This window comes from Pseudopipra pipra, chromosome 3, assembly GCF_036250125.1.
Source record: "Pseudopipra pipra isolate bDixPip1 chromosome 3, bDixPip1.hap1, whole genome shotgun sequence".
Lineage (NCBI taxonomy): Eukaryota > Metazoa > Chordata > Aves > Passeriformes > Pipridae > Pseudopipra > Pseudopipra pipra.
The window spans coordinates 24,592,674-24,614,975 of record NC_087551.1 but is presented as its reverse complement, the minus strand read 5'-3'; the positions used below and the strand labels follow the sequence as shown (position 1 = coordinate 24,614,975).

At 39.2% G+C, this 22,302-nt stretch overlaps 1 protein-coding gene across 2 annotated transcripts in view; it reads right to left on the bottom strand.

Annotated features, from left to right (window-relative positions):
• Positions 1-22,302, bottom strand: part of EML4 (EMAP like 4) — a 153,724-nt gene that overhangs the window by 130,761 nt on the left and 661 nt on the right. The window lies entirely within an intron of this gene.

Genomic DNA, 22,302 nt, shown 5'->3' with positions numbered 1-22,302 from the left:
GGCTCACCTTTGAGCAAAAACACAGGCAGCACAGATGCTGGTAGCATAGATTTGGGTTGAAGGGGATCAAGCATCTGGGACAAAAGGTTAAGTTTCTTAAAATGGAAATTTTTACAATTCCGCTTGTTGGTTTACTCCCACCAGAACCTCCTTTGAAAACAAAATTCAGTGACTGATTTATTGATGTGTTTGAAACAAATCCTGATGTCACTTATTAAATACATATGTGTCACTGATTTTGTCTCAGTCAGTGATACTTCACTGCAGGATGTCTTCAGGAAAACTTGGGGAAGAAAACTTGTTTGTTTAAATGGAAGCATCTGATAGGCAGCCAAAGTCACAATGAAAAGTCTGTAACAAACAGCCTAGGGAAAACAGATTTTCTGTAACACAGCTGATACAACAAACTTTCCTCCAATATAAATGTTGCATTGGTGTCTCACAGAGCCAGTATGGCTATGTTTGGGAACTGAGAGCACTGGACATGCTGGGCCAGAAATTCAGCTTTTGTTAATCAACATAACCCCATCAAGGAGAATGGGTCTGTGCTTTTGCTGCATGTGTTGAAAAACTTCAGGAAAGTCTGTTGTGATAACTTTGATTTATGTTGGTGGATAGTCCTCACGACAGAAAGTCTGTTAAAGAGAAGAGAGTAAGGAATTGGTTGTTCGATATCTGATAGTTTAAGCCCAGAGTGGACAGAAGTATTCCACCTCTTTGGAGAATGTGAAACCAGTCTACTCTACATAAGGAATACAGAAATAATTATTATTTTTTGCTAATAAATATAACTAAGATATTATGTGTCTAAAGTCCAAGTTAGCTTCAGAAGTCTTAACTGAAATTTACTACAAAGACTGGAATCCAGCCATAATTTATATTTCCTGGCAAGGTGAAACAACAGGAACATACACTGATGAAAAATATAGGTGCCAGCAGAACCCAAAGATGAGAAAAGCTGTCTCTTAGACACACACTGACCTTCCCCCTTCCTGTAATTACAAGGACATATCTCATCTACTGTACTGAAAATTCTATTTTCATTTGCAAACTCCTATTTTGAGGGATTTTGTTTACACTGATGGCCTGTGGGGAAGAATGAAGGGAGACAAAAGAGAACAGGCTCATCCAGCACAACACTAACAAATAAAAAAAATTCACTCACTCCATGTTGCTTAAAGTTGTGAGCATTTACAAACAAGCCCACAAGAAAATCAGGGAGACCAAGGTGACCAGACTTGGGTGAAAGTAACTGCAGAAGTTAAAATACTGGAGAATTTATGCACTAATATGTAATTAAAAATAAAGGTTGAGACGTGTTGCAAACATTCACCCCTTACTAAGAATGCAATTCTGACATTTACAAAACATAGCCTCTATTGTAAGAGTTTCTGCATGAGCTGTACAAATAGTTATTGAACTGAGTGCAATTTATACAAGCATGCGTGTGGAAAAAAAGGAAAAGAAAAAAATGATCATAAAGAGAATGGAAAACAGGGAAGAAATTATTTCAGTAGAAGATTCACTGTTTTGCTGGCCAAAACATTAAGTCTTCTGAGACTTCTGATGAAAGGAGTACATCCAAACATGTTGAATAGGTACTGCAGGAATGCTGTCAAAAACATAGGAAAGATGTTAAATGCTAAATCCTACCATTCTTGCCAAGATGCAAATTAACACTTTGAGCACGCATTACATTCTTGCAAAGCAAAACCACCTACACCAATACTGTAAGCTACATACAAATACACATGAAATAATTTAACAGTTTTTGTTAGTTCCCTGATTGCAAAGAAATAAAACACAAAAATAGCCCAACTAAAGCATCTGCAAATTAGCTAACAAGCCCTACATGAACAGATGCAAGGGGAGGGAAAAAAAACCCCAAAACATACCTCAGAACATCTTTGAGAGAGAGCACGTGTGGCAGAATGTGATCAGTGACTAAAGATGCCAACTCTTACCAGTTTCTGAATTCCTGTCTGCTGGCTTGTCAAGTGTCATTTACAAAAATGCAGTCTGAGCAAATGACACTTCATGACTCAAGATAGCGTAGCATCAGAAATACATGATTTAAATAGATACATCTGGTAAATCCATTTATAAAATAGAGAAAAGCTGAATAACCACTTAGACATTTGACGACAGTATGTAGTGCAGCTAATATTGGTACCACAGAAGGTTATACAACTTGGAGGTTTAGACGTGTCTACTGAAAATATTAAGAAAACTTAATTGTATAATTGCACTTTTTTGACTTCCATGTCACTTCACATTTGCTTATTTGGATAATTAAAGTAATCATACTAGACCACCAAAAAGAGCTGGAGAAATCACTGTCTATGCAGTTAGGGATACACAAACCTGAAACATTTACATTTAAGTATTTTAACCAGAGAACACCTGCTACAAGTAGTTTTTGAACAGCTACAATTCCTCTTTAGCAGTTTTACTCAGGAGGTGCATCAATGTTTTGCAGAATCAAGAACATGTCTACTGTTTTCTTCTTCAGATATCTCACAACAAAAACCTCAAATACACCCACATAGAAAGAGCAAAGTAATCAAAACGTGCCTTTCAAACCAAATATCATCCATTTATAAACATATCCATGCCAAAAGCCATAGCATCGGGGATTTTTGACTAACACAGATGAATTTCTATATTTAGAAATTAATTGTATCGCTAAGTTATGACACTCAACAATACTCTAGATTTTTATGCAATGCATCACCTTATCTTTCAATACATTTTGGTTATTGCAATCACCTGTGCTCCTAAGGCACCCTTTCCTCCCCACATATTCAGATTTCTGTAGTCTAATGCAGTACATTAATTAAACATTCAAGTGTTTACTTCAAGATTTAATGTTGTCTCTTGTCTCCTGGTAGCCCACATTTCACCTCAGGAAATACCATTAGCTTGTGTAGAAGGATATGCTGGGGGAGACAACCATACCTCCCATTATAGCATCCCTTTCCTTTTTTCAAACCTTAATTTTTCATATTTGCAGCAAATTACTTCCATATGGGCCCATGCTCTTCATGCCTGATTTCTACCCAAAGGTAATTCCAGCAGAAAGATTGAACATAACCTATTCAGCCATTTGTTAAGCTGATTATGCATCCACCCCACACCATTTTCCTTGTGCTCTGCACAGAAAATTGGTGTTGGCGTAACTGAGTGACCTACACACTTCTGCTCCAAAACACAGCTTCTGTCGTAAGAAACTCCAAGATCTTAGATGCATGTACACCCCCCACCAGCCTCCCATCCCTTGCAAGGGCACATGTGGGCAGGTTTTGCCAGTTTGCAATGGTTTTTCTCATGGGTTTCTGACTCTCGAGCAAAATCCAGTTACCTGGAACAAGTCAAACAAAATGCTTCTGAACAGCTGAATCTCACAGGCACCGTAGGAAATACCAGGAAAAGGAGTCCCCAGAGAAGAGGGAGCTGCTGGTGGGTGTGGTGACAGTGTCTTCCTGAAACCCTGATGCAGAGGAATGATCACAAACCTTAAAAAAATGCCAGATGGTGCCTCACTGCTGCTACATCAGCTATTAAAAATAAAAAAACGTAGGCAAAGAACACCTCAACCATGCATGCTAACCAGCCTTACTTGTTAAGGCAAGTTTTCCAGGTTAACTGCTCACCAGATAAATTATTTTTAATACTAAAATGAACTAAACAGTAGACAGGATTTCATTTGCAAAGCAGCATTTCTGAGGGGGTTCTTATAAAGCAATGGAGGAAATAAGTGTAATATTGCAAAAGCTTATTCATTCCTTGGTTTCTCAAAACAACTGCAAGGAAATACTCTCCTCCTTATATACAAGGGCTTGTGAATATATTTAAACTTACACACTGTATAAGAGACAAGCCAGTCAACAGGAATATCTAGCTGCAAAGGACTGTTTTTATTTAACATGTTGAAGGGCCAGGGCAAAGGTTTCATAGAAAAGTGAGTAAACCTTTTAAAATACAGAATTTGAACAAAAAAAAGTATAAACCAGAGATAAAAATGACCACAGAAGTACTTGAGCACAAAGAGAAATATCACGGTATCCCTCTTTAAAAGACTCCTGCATAAAAGTGATACAGTCACAAGCATGAGAAAAATCTTACCACTAGCAATCCCAGTCCCCCTACTGCTAAATTTTGCTCCCCTTCTAATCCTGGCCTCTTTCCTAGCAGTATTTCAGAAATAGCACTGTACAGTAGGTTCTGTACTCCAGAAACTATTTTACTCAAGTTGCACTTTTCCACAAAGATGCTGCTTCATGAAAAATCAAGATGATTTCTCTTAAAGTTGAAACTGATGGGATTTTAAAAAAATGTACTCAAGTTTACACTTACTGTAAAGAGGGCATATCACAGAACTCTGTTTTCTTACATTACATAAAGAAGAACTGTATTTTGCAGACACAAAGAGTTAATACCTCACCAAAGCACATGAAGAACCTCTTTACTTAAATGACCCGTTGAAAGTCAGTGTGGCAAGCTTCTAAAGGCTTAAAAGCAAAAAGGCTCTAAAGTATTTTATATTTCACACAGCTCCCAAATAAGCAATAATTTAATCAATATTTAATCCCAAGAAGTAGTAAAAGAAGGATAAAGTTCTCAGATATGGAAATTAGTTTTCTAGATATTCTGACTTAGTAATTGTCATGGCCAAAACCAAATCTTTCCTCTGCCATGAAGTAAATAGTTACATTTTACTTAATTAGTACATTAGTACATAGCCTTTCTTAAACCCCTGAAATTTGACTGTGGCAGCAGAAATAAAAAAAGGGAGGATGGAGATGAAAAACCAACTTGGAAGAGGCACTTTTGATCTGTGTTATTAATAAGTTGCACACAGACCCCATGTGATGTTTTGAATTAAATTAAAAATAAAGAATCTAATGACACAGGTACAGTTGTTATTTCCTACATACTGACTTACAAAATACTGTTAAATTGTGTGAGAAATTAGTATATAGGAAGACTCAAGGAAAACACAAATGGACACACATAGTAAAAATTGCAATGATCATCCTGAACTACTTTGGGATATTCTACTGCCCTATCATAAAGAATAAAGAAGTAGGACTAATAAGGGCCAGAAAAGCATTCCATGTGGGGATCAAGAATGATCAAGCTGCCCAGGGCAGTAGAGTAAGAGCATTACTACAACCCACTCCTGAAGCAAGGGAGTCCCAAGTGACCTCAGATACAGGAACAATTAAGACTTCTTTAACTATAACATAAAATTACATTTTTCTCACCTTACCATGAGAATGCGGCTGCAATTACTGAGATGAAATATTTAACCACTGCCTTTGACAACATGGACCCAGCTTATGCCTATTTCTAAGGTTCTTTTTGTAACACAAAAGTCCATAAAATTACCTGATAGAATAGAGTACTTTGTGTTTTTCTTTTTTTTTTAGAAGGGATTCAGAGTAAACTGACAAGCTCTCAAGAGTATGTTTCTTTCAAAAGCGGTTGCACGGTGCACTACTGTTGGCAGCCAGAGCCAAGGCTGCAAAACAATTTTCATTATAATACTGTTTTCAGAGGTTTATAACTTTCTCAAATATTGCCCTTTTTATTTGAAAGGTTTCACATTCACTCTGGGAGCTCTCTCGATACATGCTTCTTAAAAATACATATTAAAAAAGAATTGTGCTGTAAACTGTGATCACTTAGGGTCTACATAATAATGATATATGTAAAGGTCTATACGACCAATCTAAACCTGACACATTCTATTAGCTCAGGTATGCAACCAAAATGTTGGGGAGTGGGATTTACACAACTAGCAAACTAAAAAGAATCATAGAATCGTTAGGGTTGGAAAAGACATTTCAGATCATCAAGTCTAAGCGCCAACCCATCACACCATCATGTTCACGACCAAACCATGTCCTCGAGTGCCATATTCACAAGTTTTTTTTAACACTTCCAGGGATGGTGACTCCACCACTTCCCTGGGCAATGCCTTACAACTCTTTCTGTGAAGAAATTTTTCCTAATATCCAACCTGAACCTCTGCTGATATAAACTATCATTTTGCATTCCTTTATTTCTTTCTGCTTGTAATATATCTATGGATTGACCTGTTCACACACCAAAAAAAAAAAAAAAAAAAAAAAAAAAAAAAAAAAAGAGAGAGAGAAGTAAAGACCTCCAAAGAAATTAAACAGAAAGCAAATTATAAAGCAGCAGCCTTCCATGTGGAATTATTCAGAGGCACATATGGTCACATTTTTAATGTAGAAAAATTCTGCAATCTGATACTTATTTGCCTTTCCTACAGTTAGCTGCTCCACAACATACCAGCTCTAGAATACGAAGCTCAAAACCTGGTCTTGTAAATGAAATATTAAGTTAAAGTTATTAATTCATTAATATCAGGCTATTTCCTTAAAATGCATACCTTCTGAGAGACAGAATTAGGTTGGCTTCTTTTTTCTTTTACCATACAGCAACAGTAAAACCAATTGAAACACATTTTCTCATCTGGAATGAATGAGTAACTGCCTTAACAAGGCCATCTAGACAAATAATGATAGTAAAAAGGGATAATTATATCATTAGCAAATTTCAAGGCTGGGGTTGGTTTGGTTCAAAAAAAGGTATTATGTTTGTTTAAATATGATTTCTGAGATTACACAATGACATAGCCTAATGCTACACATCCACCTTTTTCAGATGGCTTTGGAAAGGAAAATACATTTTGTCTACTCACACACCCTTTTTGAGGATGGCAGAAGGAAAGGAAGAAGTAGAGGAAAAGGAACAGAGGGAAAAGAAAGCTGCTGAGTTTTGGAAAGAACGGGGAAGTTCAACAATGGCTCCCCAAGTGCTCCACTACCATATCAAGTCATTTTCCCCCCTCACAGCATCAGCTCTGCAGCCATGCCTCAAGGAGGTATCTTCATCTGTGGGGTGGGAAGTGCACAGACTCCACCATGCTGGCAGACAGGAGCTCCACAACAGAGACAGACAGGTCTTTGCAAAGGGAAACCGGACTACAGGCTGGCCATACCAGGCAGCACACAACAGCTAGGCACCTTCTTTAATTTCTTTCCCCTCAATTCAAGAGCTCTTCAAAAGAGCAGAGGTACAGTGTTACTGCTACTGTTTCCAAGTTTTCAGACCACTGTCTGCCCGCTCACTTCCAAGACCCACATCTTCTGTTCCCCAGAGATACAATCACAAATTGATCCTCCCAGTAACCTCCTTCACAGACACCAACAGTGATCCACCAAAGCCAAAGGCAGATGTAACACTATGCGGCCTCCCGCACCTGGGCTTTTTGGGGAGCGCAAAGCTGAGCCTACAACGTTCAGTGTCTTAAAACTCCTCAGAAAAACTGAAAGGCTTCTCCAACAAGAGACAATAGAAGAGTTACTGCTTGTCACAAGCAAGAAAGTAGTTACTACAAGATAAACCACCTAGCCTGGCAACTCAAATCAGGAACTAGCTAATTTTCTGCAGATACATACCCATTATCATGCTGATGGGCACACTGCTAATCCTAAACATTTTGTACAAAATCTCATTTGGGCTTCAAGTGCTCACCTTTCATTATTCTCACCCTCCTGCCATTAAATACAGTCAGTACTCAGTATTCACCTAAAGAGAGGTTATAAAAGCGGATTAGGAAAAAAAAATTTCTTCCCCCAGGCAGAAGAGCCATGCTCAGGAGCTCTCTCCTTGAATCCCCCAGGGTAGCTCACTGTCCTCTAGTTCCAGAGCTGTCTCTCACCAGCCCTCTGTGGTCCTCCAACACAGCTTCATGCACCACGTGGTTTGAGTCATGAGCTTCAGAGAACACCTCCAGACTGGGTTCAGCTCCTCCTGAGTCCAGTGCAGCACAGTACCACGCAGCTGAGCTTACACACACAGAGCAAAGCACGGACCCAAAGGCAGCAGTGTCTTGTCTGTCATCCAAGGAGGGAATGTAGTGAAAACACAACCAGAACGTGAATTCAGCTAGTCTGCTCTTGCTGACACTTTTAGAGATGTTTTCATACAAACAGGAACACTGACCTACCAAAGGACTATAAATTACTGCCTCAAAACTAAAACTGAGTGTTCTTTGGTAGGTAGAAAGTAGCTGAACTGCTCAATATGCAGCTTACTCAAAAGGAAGGAGAAAGAAAATGCAAAATGATAGCAGAACACCACATACGGCAATAAAAAGACCACAATATGTAACAGAAGAGCTGCACTACCTCTTGGTAATTATAACTATTTTATATGACTGTTATAAGTCATTTGCTAGATCAATAAAAGAAGTAGCACTGGCAAGCACTTAAATACAACTGTGTGTTCAATTAAAAACTAAAAGATAGGTTTCCTACTAATTACATTGACGTATGTGGGTTCAAAAAAATATTCTCAGTAATGAAGCAGATAGAATAGACACCACATATGTGGAACACAATGTGCCCAGCAAGAAATCATTAACACCACAAAACATAAAAATTGCTGTAAAAGCAGCAGAGAATCTCCAGTGATCTGATGTTGCACTTCCTTCTAAGTTTTGTGTTGTGTGTGTAATTGCGGCAATAAAAGTCCTTTGGAAAACGAGTTACGTCAAATAAAATAATCAAACCATAATGATTAACGAAGTAGTGGAATGTACCTCAGAGTATTAAAAACCTCTAATAAAAAGGCCTTTAAAATAAGATTATTTGTTATACATTAAAAAAGTGTAGCTCTATTTTGCAAAAAAAAGTTGTTTCCTATTTTCATAGTTAAGTGCATTAACCATTCTGCAAGCAAAAGAAAAACAATAAAAAAATCCAAACATCAAAACAACCCCACAAATGTAAGAGTCTTCATGAATTCTAGGAGTCTCTTTTACTAATGTCAATAAAACATTTTCTTATTTCATAAAACTGTAAGTAAACTGCCCCTAAAAAAAAAAAGTAGAAACTCACCTACTTTCAGTGTTTTACTAGTACGGAAGATGGTCCTCTTGATGCTTTTAGTACATAAGTACACAGGAAAAATTAAAAGAAGAGGGTAATGAAGAAAGCCATATGGCACCCATCATCTTATTAAATAAGAAGGACGGTTCTTGTTGGAAGAGAACTGAAGAGAAGAACCTTGCTGGACTGAACAGCCAGTATAGTGCAGCAGCAGCAGCCTCATGCTCTAAGATCCTGGAAGTGGTCCAGCAACACATCAAGTTCTCAGAGTATCAATGTGATTCAGTTTTCCATTTGGAGAATACTAATGGTTAACATAGCACAAAAGGTCAATGGCTAAAACCTATTCTAACAGCTGCTTCCAGGAGGCAGAAAATTGTTTCTATAATGCTGAAACCACTAAAAGTCAGCTTCTGAGGATGGCACAGATTAGAAGAAGGGTGATATGACAAAGGCTAGCCTATGACAAGCAAGGGCACACTAGGAGTACATGGGGTTTAGGTTGTGCACCACCAAAGCTGTGCTAGCCCTGCTGCCTGCATACCACTCAGGCCCCCAGATTTGAGGGATGACTTCAATCTGTCACCACCACAAGGCTGGGGACACACTGTTGGGGATACAAGGCCAGGGCATCAATAGAAGTGCAGTCACCAGCTGAGGCTAAGGAATCCATGAGGTATCAGTTAAAGACAGCATGGATGGCCTCCCCATTTCACAATTTATGTATTTTTAATGTATAAAAAGAAATGCTAAGTTCATGTCACCTCCACCATTATCCCTAATGCAACAATCCTGAAAAGGAAGACAGACTGCAGTATCATCTTTCTCTGCTGTCAAGTATGCAGGCAGGATGATCAGCACCTTTCCCTGCCTTCCTCTTCAAGGATTAGGTGGAGCTTAGCAGCTAACAGCAAACACACTCAGGTCCTATCTCAAGAGCAAAAACTTGAAGTTAAATGGTACTCAGTGAAAAACAGAAAGTAATATTTCACATGGAATAAAAGTTTAAAAAAAATAATGACAACAAAACATCCATATTGATACTGGATTGTCTACAAAATTACACAGCACTGGACAATCTAGGTATTCATAGTGAGGAGCACATGTTATGGCAGTCTAAAACAGCAGGAAGAAACATGAGTTGCCCTGCAGAGCACCTCTCCAGCAGCTGCAGCTTGTCAGCATCCCTGTGAAACCTCCCAGAGAGTAGACAAGGGTGGGTCCTACAGCCTCTGATTACAGGCCTTTTCTCTAAGGTCAGACATCTTCCTTTCCCTTCCCTGCTACAAAATTGCTTGTAAGTAAGTCAAAACTATATTTCATATCTGGTTATTAACATTACCCCTACCCACTTTTCTTCTAAAAATACATACCCAAAGACCATATGATAGTACAGAAGAGCTGTTGGCAAAAACGTAGTTTCTTATTCATCTTAGGCAAGTCACTTCTTTCTAGTAAAGATTTCTATCTTCTTTTACCTGTTAATTAGTTTAACTTTGAAGGTATCTTGAGTTTTAATTTGTATACTGTATGCAAAAGACTATGTAAATAGCAATATGAAAAAAAGCTACTTCAAAGTGAGCTTTAAGTTTTGCAAACTTAAATACTCACTGCAATGCATAAGACAATGAAGACCCAATAATATTGACAGGAAATTAAAATGTGCTTTAATCACACATACAAAAAAGTATGTCCAAATAGGGCTATATTACACAAGAGATATGTTATATATAAGGTGGGAATCAGTTTCTACTCCCAGGAAACAAGTGGCAGGACAAAAGAAAATAGCTTCGAGTTGCACCAGGACAGGCTCGGATTAGATATTAAGAATTAAGTTTCTTCACTGAAAGGGTGGTCAGGCATAGGAATCAACTGCCCAGTCAACATCCCTGGAAGTGTTCAAAACACATCTACATAAGGCACCTGGGGACATGGTTTAGTGGTACACATGGCAGTGCTGATTAACAGTTGGACTTAATGATCCCAGATTTCTTTTCCAACCTTAACAATTCTATAACTCTATAATAGTGGTGTTTCAACTGGATAATGCGTATGTACTTTAATGAGATTAAAGGAGCACTATGTAATGGTTTTATGCAGTTTTTGATGAAGTCAAAAAGATCTGTTGAAGATGCTGCTGAAAATGTAATATACCAGTTCCAGAACAAGCTGTAATGGCATTCTTTGACATGTTCATCTATGGATTAAACAAGGCCAGACTGATCTCTTTAAATCAAACTGAGGGAGGGGGTGGAAGTGGTGTCAGTGGGTGTGTTAGTGTATATATTTGGTTAGAGCCTGGTGGTGATAACACCAAGATTGTGGGTCCGATCCCTGTATGGGCCATTCATTTAACAGTTGGACTTGATGATCCTTGTGGGTTCCTTCCAACTCAGAATATTCTGTGATTCTGTGATGCATGCACAAAACAGTCTGGAAACTTCCCACTAAGTTCTGGAAACAAAAATAAGGGCTATTCAAATTTCATCTGTTTAAATTAACTTCAGTTAAAGACTGAGAGTCAGATGTAAGTGATCCTATCAAACACAAATCCACATACACCAACAAATACAATGTACGCTATATGCTGCAAATACTCTATGCATGCTTTCTTGTCAATTCACTTTCCTGCAATTCCCTGTCAATTTATCTATAGCTTTGAAGAAACAATTGTCAACAATTTAGTCAACACTAAATTCAGATGACTTGATATAAAGAAAACTGTCTCCCATCTCAGTTCAGTAAACAGGATGTGAGATTAGAGTCCCACACAATACTACACCAACTCACTGACAAATTATCCCAGTGAAAAAGCAATGTAAAGTTCCTCCAAACTAATCACGTTTCCTGCATTTGCTAATACACACCACAATATTTAACTCATAAGAAACCATTCTGCAGTACACTAAGATCAGAGATTGGTAACAACCACCAACCTGGATGCCCACAGTTTGAATCCCTCCAAAGTCACTTTATCACTGCATTTACACAGAACAGATCCTGCATGTACATGTAATTTCTCCTACCAGCATTCTAAGCACTTCTTAAAGGTTCACAAGTGCTTTCTGTGGGTTCCGCTGCAGAAGGATCACAGCATCCTCTAAAAATCTGAACCAGGCTCTGTCCTGCCTCTCTTTGGGCTGGAATTCAGGTTCCCACTGAAGCACAAAGCAACACAGCCACCTGGACCATAGCCCTGAGCTCTCACTTGACAAAGGGTCAGCAGTCTCAGTCTGAAAGGGCTCACAAAACTGGGTAAGCAGAAACTGGCATCTTGATATCATAAAAAACATTGCTGGCACAGAAAAAGAAACAAAAGAGCCAGGTAGTTGGAAATATTTTTTTTAAAATAGAACTTCTAGTAGGATATTTACTGACAAACCAAAGCACATTTGTCTACTTAAACAGCCAAGTGGAAAATAGAATGATATGCCAAGTTATCATCAAAAAAATTCTCTAAAACACACTCCAAAATAAATGCAAGACCCACAGTGATAAAGTTGTTAGGCCTACAAGCCCCGAACGGATTCTTGCAAATTTTAAATTTAAATGTATGAAATTGTCACACTCAAAAGATTGGGACAGGAGGGTTCTTCTCCCTCCTGTGCCATACACTCTACATACCTTACAGTTCTAAGTAAGTAATTGATGCATATGACCTGGAATATTTAACTAATATTTAAATAACTAACAACTATTAACAGGTTTGGCATCTAAAAATGAAACATGGAAGTCTATTTTAGAATTAAATTTTTCATCAGATGAGGCTTTGAGCAACCTGGTCTAGTGGAAGATGCCCCTGCCCAAAACAGGGAGGTAGGAACTAGATCTTTAAGGTCCCTTCCAAACCAAACCATTCTGTGATTAAACAATAACTTCTAGTCTGTATTTGTCCACATCATGAATAAAGTGGGATTGTTTTTCAATCCTTGGCTGCAGTGGTTCTAAACTTCAGAGTTTACAAATTCGCAGATTGACAGCTTCTACCTATTTTCTTTGCAGCTAAACCAGCTAGCCTGGAAAAACTTGAGGCATGATGTTAATCTCACACAGAAATTATTTGTATTCTCCGCACTTCGACAATTTTCCAATCAAATCATAAAAATGTATATCAGTTTGTAATGCCATTACATACTTATATGCTGGGTAGACTTTGGAGATGCACCACCCAAGGCTCTATGGCACTCAGGGGCCAGCACTCATTTCTTCCCAAACCCAATCACAGGATGAGGACAGAGCTCCTGACACTGCAGCTCCCAACTCTCTCACACAAAACCAGGACATCTGAGATGATTCATTTCTGTATTTGTATTACTCCATGGTACTGAAGTCCCCTGGAAAAGGCATATCACTGACATCCCTTAGCTTATGATCCATAGAACATCCCAGTCACACAGCTGTACAAGTCCCACTTACTGAGCATGTTCATGTCCAGAACTGAAAAGGCACATAAGGAGCAATGGATATGTATTCACATCTACTTAGGCTTGTACCTAACCATTCAGGTTAGCTATTCAAGCAAACAGCATGGGAATAGTGCCATACTGAAGCATCACTTCTAATGAAACACTAGTAAGTCAGATTGAGTGTTCAGAAAAAAACCTGTGTTTTCCAAGATTCTGAATTGCTTACTGTTTCCTACAACTATGTCTAATACCCACTCTCCTCTATGTTTAAGAGGAAGACAAGCAATTTCCATTTTTAAACCTACTTTAAAAATATCTCCAATCACTCACCTCTTTGTTTATAACCAACCCTTCACCCCTCCAAGCATCCTTCAGAAAATACTACAGTCAAAAATTACAGAAAATACAGAAAAAAAAACAAATCCAGAGAACAGCACTGCCAACATGTCGTCTTTCTTAAATGTCATATAATTTTGATGGAAAAATGCCATCTCCTATGTTAAATGCTCAGGAAATAGACATGCAGACATCTTCCCCATCACCAACCTCAATGCAAGTGAGTCTAAAACAATCTCAAAGCAGTGCTTATTACAGCTCCCACAAGCCTCTCCATAGGGACTCGGTGCTGTTTCATGCTTATCCTATGAAAGAAAAAAAAAAAAAAAAGGCAAAAAGAGTTTGGACTGCCTGTTGTTGTCCCCCTTGCCTCATCGCTTTAATGGACATGTTTAGAGTTCAGAAAACAAGCAACACAGCCACACAAACCAGTGATTTCCTGCTAGGTCTCTCTGATGGCATTTGCACAGTACATGCTGGGAGAGGAGGAGATAGCAGTTCAATGCAGAATGTCATAGCTAAACAAAGTTGTAATTATCTCCTTGTTAGAGCTCTTGTTTAAAAAAAGCTAAGTGATACTATGCAGGCAGACATGAGTATTTCCATGTCTCTGAATCTCGCAGCTGAAAGAGTTTAATTTGTCGTTCCTACTGCTGAAGGTTCCTCCTTTCCACACCTCTCTTTGGAAATACCGAAAAGCACATTTCTTCTGAAACTCCTTTCAATCAAGCTGCTTCCGAAAATCCCGAAATCTTAACAGTTGCAATGCATGTTAACATGTTTGAAGTGGACTTTGCTCCCAGAGGAGCCCAGATGTACACATGCAGCAATCATGTCAGAACTGCTCCGACACAAAGCACGACTTCACCACAGTTACATCAAACCAGAGATGTGCAAGAAAATCTTTAACAACAACCCTTTTCCTTCCATTCCACGTGGTCAGGTTTCCAATATCTTCTGCTCCTGGAAAAGAATTCAGTCAGTCATGCCCTACCTAAAGGATTACGTCTACAATTCAAAGCCACTCCAAAGTTTGCCTGTTATAGAAGCCAAAGGTACTGTAGGATGCATAAAAAAGACTAAAAAAAAGTTAGTTTGGGGAGGTGATGTCTTTCCTCAAAAACTAAACCTGTAAGACTGGTCTCTACTCTGCCATTTTTAAATAGAGCTTGCCAATGAAATCCAGAGTTCTAATTAAGAAAAGATCCATATAATGCACACAACAGGAAATGTCTTAAGAAAATGGCATGGTCTGCTCGTGATCACGAATAAGGGGGAAGGAAACTGGAGCCTACCCTACTGTTGTTGTTTCATACAGTGATGGGCACAAAACTCATCAGAACTCTGATGCAAAGGCAACATTTTTCTTTTGTTCTCAAAAGAGTAAAAAGTAACATCTAGTAAACTATAAGGAAACTAATAGTTCTACCATCTTATGTGCTAAATTAGTTATGTATGGGCAGGCTTGCTTACCTCAGCCGCTGACTGAATTTAAGCATTTTAAAACAATTTCTAGTACATTTTAAAACAATTTCTAGTACCCTTATGTCATAATTTCATTAAAGACCATAAAGAGTGGTGAAATCATTACCTCTGTGTTTGGATAGCAAATATAAATTTCTCTTGTCAATAGCCATTTACTTGCTTTTGTGTCCTCCACTCAGAATAAAGAAATCCAGCTCTTTTGTCCTTAAAATTATAAAGTTCTCATGGAAACACATTCTCATTTACTTTAACTAAACCCACATTTCTAGATGTAACTAATTTACACCATCCCTTTAGGGAGCCAAATCTGGGGCTTAGAACCAATTTTTTTACTTTAATTTATCCACTGGGTTTCAAACTCCCAGTTTTCCCAGAGGATTATGAAAGTCTGCCAATTTAGCTTGATGCATTAAAACTGCTTACACAAATCCAAAATATATTCAAACACAAAACAGGTTGGTTTCAGCCTCCCCTCCAACTCCCCCCACCCCCTGCTTATTTTTCAAGCCCAGAGAAACCGGCAGAAGAAATGGGAACCAACTCCAGGCTGGAGTACTGCATTCACAGCTATGAGTGGAGTTCCAGTGAAACAAGAGAATCAGGCAAGAGGCAACAGAAAGTATTTTCGTTTAATTTAATACAACATCTGAAATTCAATGAAACTGTACCTCTCCAAAATATACCCATTTATAGTGCATACCTATGTTGTTCCCTCTCTTGCCCCTTACACTGCACTTCTATTATGCATAAGTCATTCACAAGTGCAAGCAGCTCCAGAAAGTTAAGAAAACATATTTAAATATAAAAAGTAAGCCTACTTCTACTGCTATCTGTTAATACTCGCAAATTGAGTCTTAGAGGTTTCTTTTAAGAGCTGATTTTAGGCTTCACTACAATAAGACATATTTGCACTCAAAAATATCTTGCTTAAAAGCTGAAAGAGCATGCAACTCACATCACTAGATGGGGCAGAAAGGCAGTGTACACAACCAACCAAAGAAAGAAACCGGATTCTCCAAACCCTTGCTGAAACAGTTGTCCTTCACAATGAACAGCACTGTCATGCAAAGTGCAGCAGTGCAGCCATCAAAGAGTCAGGAAAGGAGCCTGAGAAACCAGTAGTTAAAGAACAAGACACAGCTATATTTAGTAAACAAGTTAGGCTGAAACTATTGAAGATGAGCAAAAGAGGCAACCCACTGAGAGGCAAAACAATCAAAAAGCTAATTAAAAAAAGCCTCTAGTTAATCCAACCCTGTAAGAAGTCTTAGGTCAGAAAGCCCAGGTACCCATCCTTGAGCATCCCATGAAAGAAAAGCCCAGAAAACTAGAATTCTGCATCAATTTAAACAAGCAGATGACGAGAACAAGGCAAGCAATTTCTCTTTAAACTGCTGGTTCTTGTGCTCACTTGTTTACAGAAAGGAAAAGCAAGGCGAGCAGTGGTTCCACCTGAGACCGTAAGTAACTGTAGACAGACTTCTTGAAAAGGAAGTTAGTGAGGCTTGTGAAAGTTGTTAGTCAGGTGATTTTCATGTCCTAAACAGAAGACTGTCCGTACTAGAAATGCTCAGTACCAACAAGAGCAGAGATCATCATACATGCCATGTGCTATAAAATTAATTATCCTCTAACACCCTTCCTATTACATTATGTGTGGGTAAAACAGGAACAACGTTCTTGGCCTTAAGATCGCATTCATTAAGGATTAGATTTAGCAAGGACCTAAAGAAAGAAAGAAAAATAAACCTCAGTAATTGATACAAACCACACAAAGAAGAGAAGCAGTTCCTTTGAAGAGCAAGCAGTAACATACAAATCACCCTGTACTTACTAGTAACACCATTAGCAACATAATGCTGCTTAAAAAACAAAATGATGCTTCAGAGAATTTCTAATAGCACTGTTCTTGACTAACTTTTTCCCTCTTATATACTTTACGATATAAAGCACAGAAGGAAAAAAATCCTTTCACAGTAGGTTTTTCAGGCAAGAGACAATCTTGTCAGATAACTCTACTCCCATATCAAAAGTATTCAGTTAGAGTATGAAAAACACACTGTAAGGTCAAAAATTATTCTCAGCATCCCAGGCATTAAAAGCCTTTCTAAAGGAGAGAAAAGAGTCTTTCTCATAGAGACTCCTATGTTTGGGATACTGCTTCTTTTTTTTTTGTTTGTTTGTAAAAGTGAGAGTATTACTCACAACTAGGGCAAATATTGCCAATTGCTCTGTGCAAAAATAGGATTGTTTTTTAAATACATAATCCTTTGCTTCTCTGCTGGCTAGAGAGCAAAGGTTTCCTTCTCACTGCCCATAAACTAAAGACCCCTTTAGCAAAAAGTGAGCCACCCCCGAGTTTCTGAACCCAACAGCCTGTCCTCCTCGCTGCTGTAGTTTAATCACCCTTGGCACCAACCAAGGCCATCCTTCTCAGGCAGAGTAGACTGACGTCCTGCCAAAGCTTTTATTTTTAAGAAGACTAGCACACTGACAATAGCACACAGCCATCCCAAGAACAGTCAGGCTGAACTCGCCGTTGCTATGAGCAATTGCATTGCAGCACCACGGCCACTTCTGCAGTCTAGACGGGCAACGATAAAACCTAATATTCTAGCCCAAATAAATGACAAATACCCCACACACTCATTTTTCTCGGTACTAAGCCCAGCCAGAGATGAATCATGATCCACACACACTTCCCAGGCTCACAGCACTAGTGACCACAAGATCCTCTCCGCTTGAGCTCCCCTGAGCCCTCTGGCAGACCTGCCCACACATTCTGGGGGCTTTGGAAAAGGCTTATTGGGTTTTCGCAAAGCCAGGGGTTCAAAAGACACTGTTGGCTCTTCCAGTGCAGAGGAGCAGCACATACTCACAACACTGCCTCAGTACCTACCCCAACACTGATATGAAATACCTATGAAACAGGAATCTTTTTCAAAAGCTTCTATACAATACCCAGTAAAAGAAATGGGGGGGGAGGGGGAAACATGTCACCCCTCCAGTAAGTAGTTAGCATATAAACTGCAGTTACTTGCAATATGTATACAGTGACAGAACAATATGTAGATATTACATAAAATGATAAAAAAAAGTCTTTCTTATGTCTCCAGTTCTCCCTCCACTAATACCAACAGCAGAGCAAACACTGGTCTCCACTTAAGTCATTTCAGCTCTCCTTTACTTTCTATTTCTCTGAAAAAAGCACATAAACTCAAATAATCTTTAAAAAAAATTCCTACATTTTTCTGCCTGCCTGAGACTTCAAGAGTGATTTTAATTTCTCTGTGAAAATGTTTTCAACCATAGAGAATCCTTCAGTAAAGACTGCTTCTAAGCTTCAAGGCATTCTGCACAGCTGCACAAAAAACATGGTCAGTATTCAGAAGTTGAGACTTTTTCACTTTTTTTTTTATGAGTTACTATTCTGCCACAGACCTCATCACTGGAGAGAGTCCTGTTGAAATTCTTTCTTCCACATTGTTATCATACACTGGTGACAAACTTGGAAAAGGCTGTAGTCATTTTTTTAATATAATCGGATGAATGCTTCCATATCTTTGTTTACAATGAGTTATTGTTACAGAGTTCAATTAACAGAAGCTTTCTCAGACAAGAAAACAATGTGATAGCTAAAAGCAATGGAAAACTGTCCACCAAAGAGCACTCCTCACCAGCCTCAGGCAGCCTGTCACGGCTGACTCTTCATAACTCCAAATCTAGTAGATCTCATACCTTTGACAATTAACCTTACAGAAAGTAAGATAAATGAACAGCTTAAGAGTGCCACGGGGAAGTGACAGAGTGACAAATGCTTCATATTAAGACAGAACTCTGAGATACCTTTCAGCTGAAAGTGGACTTCAGCTGCATCAGAAAGTTACATTTTAAGCCTAAGAAAGGCATTGCCCTCCTCACTGCAGCAGGTTCACAACACAGCAGAGCCACCCTAAGAGCTGACAACTAGGTGGCACAGTGCCACCAGGTTCCACCTACCCTCAGCTGAAGGCTCCAATGCTTCCCTCCCACCATCTGTCATGCTTCTCCTACTCCCATAACAAGCCAATTTAGGCAGAAAACCACCAAAACACAGAGGCAGGCAGGAAGGCTGTAAACTAATGTAATCCGTGATGGTACCCAAAAATCAAAATTACCACTGGCAAAACTGTCAGCCTTCTATAGTCCTGCAGACCTCTGATGGGCATATCTGAACCAGTTCACCATGGGCTCACAGGCACCAGTAATGAGTGTGGAAGAGATACAGGGCAGTAGTACAGACCAAACAGGAAAGAGGGATGAAGCACGACAACACTTACAGAAAGCCTTGGCTATACTATTTCCCTCATGGGCTTTTTGTTTATTTGCCTTTTTTTTGCTTTCGATAGAACTCTCTGCTTGATTCTTTTGGTGGAATTAACAGAGCTTTCTTTCCCCTGAAGATGCATGTCTTCAGGCTGCTTTGATGAGGACCCTAAGACACGAGGGGACTTGGCAGACTGAGAGCCAGACACCCATGCTGTGCTCCTGTCTCAGCGAGCACACAAGGCAAGAGCCCAGGCACTGAGTCCAAGTCCCCAGGCTTCTTGTTCCCATTCACCATATTCTTTTACTTTGAGGGATGCATCTGAAAAAGCAGATGACCAAAATCCATTGAGCTTTCTGACAACCGTCATATTGGAAATGCTCAAATGTAAGGTATGACTGTCCTACTTGAGACAATAAATGGGATTCAATAACCACTTTGCCACTAGCAATGTTCAAAAGGTATCGAAGTCCCAGAAAACGTGAAATAACTCAGTGCTTTATAAAGAGTCAATCAATGCGTATTTCAACTGTGCAAATTAACTCATAACACATAGGCTTTTTTTACTGTATACAGTAATGGTACACTCTTATGTTGAGTGCTACATAAGCATTTACTAAACTAATAATCAAAACAATTTTCTAAATTACATATAAAATGGTTTCTTTCATCTGTTTATTCTCGTAAAAATTTCAATGTGAAGCCAAAAGAAAACAGCTGCATAAAGTATTTTCAACTACAAGAGACATGTAAGAAGGTATTTCTGCCTGTGCTGGAGGGCACAATCTGTAATAACATTTTGCCTTCCAGATAATGACAAGAGGCATTAGAAGGACAACTTGCTCTCTAATAAGCTCGCTTGACTGGTTGAGCATGCACATACAGAGATAGCACAGTTTTGCCAACAATAATTTTAATTAATTTTTACATTTCATTCTAAAGCACATTAATTTATGGCCTTCCTAAAAGACATTCAGCAGACATCTAATTAAATCCAAGCCATTAGATTTTAATTAGAGATGCTTAAAAAAAAAAAAAAAAAAGTCTCAGAACAATTCACACATCTTTATGAACATTATGTGCTCGTTAGCAGCTAGAACAGCCAACAAGTGATTATAAACACAGAAGAGGACTAAGCAGCATGATTCAAACCTGAAAACAAGAAAGTCACACAAACTTTCATACTTCAAAGCTAAAGATTCTGGGAATGCCCTCTCCACAGCCCAAGCCCAGAAAACCACTGTGCATCACTGCTTGCCACAAAAGGAAAATCAAAAGGCCAACTAGCAGTGAATATCATAATACACAGTTTAAAAGGCTGAGCTGAGCTTAATCCTCATTAAATTCTAACAAAATCACAGTACCTTCCTGACCAAACAGTGAAACAAATTAAAGGTCCAGATGGAGTCGCCCTTAATAAGGCACATGGGATACCCCAAAGAGCCCATCACCACTCCAACACACGGTGCTGGGCAATCTGACAATCCCGTGCCACCGCTCGACGAGAAACCTCTGTGCAATAAAATGACGCTTTATTATTTCATAATAATTGTTTTTTTCCACGTTCAGCAGAAAACAATTATTTCTAAATATCAACCTCACGGGGCCAATACCCTATGAGTTAAAAGCAATATCGGTGTGCTTTGATATGGTGATCAGCTCCTCTGCTGGGTAAAGAGGTTCATAAATATTAAACATGGCACATTTGCATATGTCACCCACAAGCACAATCTTCCCTCAGAAAACCCAGAATAGAACCCGTACAATTCCTCTGCGTGTCGCTTTTTGATCGCTAGATATAAAATGGCCATGGCAGTTACTTGAGCAAGGACAGTATATCAGGCAAAGAGCCAAACTACCAAAGCATACTGTTAATTATGGTGCACCAGTTTGGTTTGGACAGGTGCCCAAAATGCTGGAGTTGACATTTCAAAAACCTGAAAGGTTAGGATCACACTCAGAAGTATTTAAATGAGTCAATTTTTCCAGAGAATTGAGAACTATTCACTATTGCTACAGATTTCACTGAAGTGACATAAAAAAAAATTAATCTGATTTTTAAAAGGCACAGATTTATTCTTCTACAAAAGCTGGAGTGAGTTTGACCACGAAGTGCCTACAACAGATGCAGGAGTGCTGAAAGCAAATAGAAGGCATACGATGAGAGCGGCAGGTAAGCAGCACTGCAAAGACAATGGTCTTGCAATTTGCAGAAATAAGAACTCACACAGTTTACAACTCTTACATTTGGATACGTTTTCAGCTCGCACTTGTAGTCAGGACAACTTGGTACCCCATGCAATCTGTCTTTCAAACCAGTCAGAAAGTAGGCTGGTGGAGTTGGTTTTTTTTCTCCAAGAAACTGCTGACCATTTGCCGCAGCCTTAATAAAACTGAAGGGAACGCAGCCTGTCAGTTTTCTGTAATATTTAGATGAGCAAGCAGCAAATATTTTCGATCACGCCACGGCTCCAGGCAGAGGAACCTGACACCCAGGGAGCCAGGAGGGCTCCTCGGGCGCACGGACGGATGCTCGGACAGCGGGAAGGTGCCCATTTCCCCACTAACATCTCCGCGGTCGCCGTCAGCGCCCCCAGCTTTCCAGGGGTGCGAGGGAGCCCCGTGGAGCCGGGCCAGGGCAGAGCTGTCCGCGCTCCTGGGGCTCCTCCTGCCCGGCCGGGGTCTCTCTCGCCCCGGAGCAACAGGGAGATAAGAAAACAAAGTAACGTAAAAAAAAAAAAAAAAAAAAAACCAAAAAAAAAACCACAACCAAACAAAAAAAACCCAATTAAATAAGCAAACAGCTCAAAGCCAAGCAACTAACTCTGTGAAAGCGCAGGAG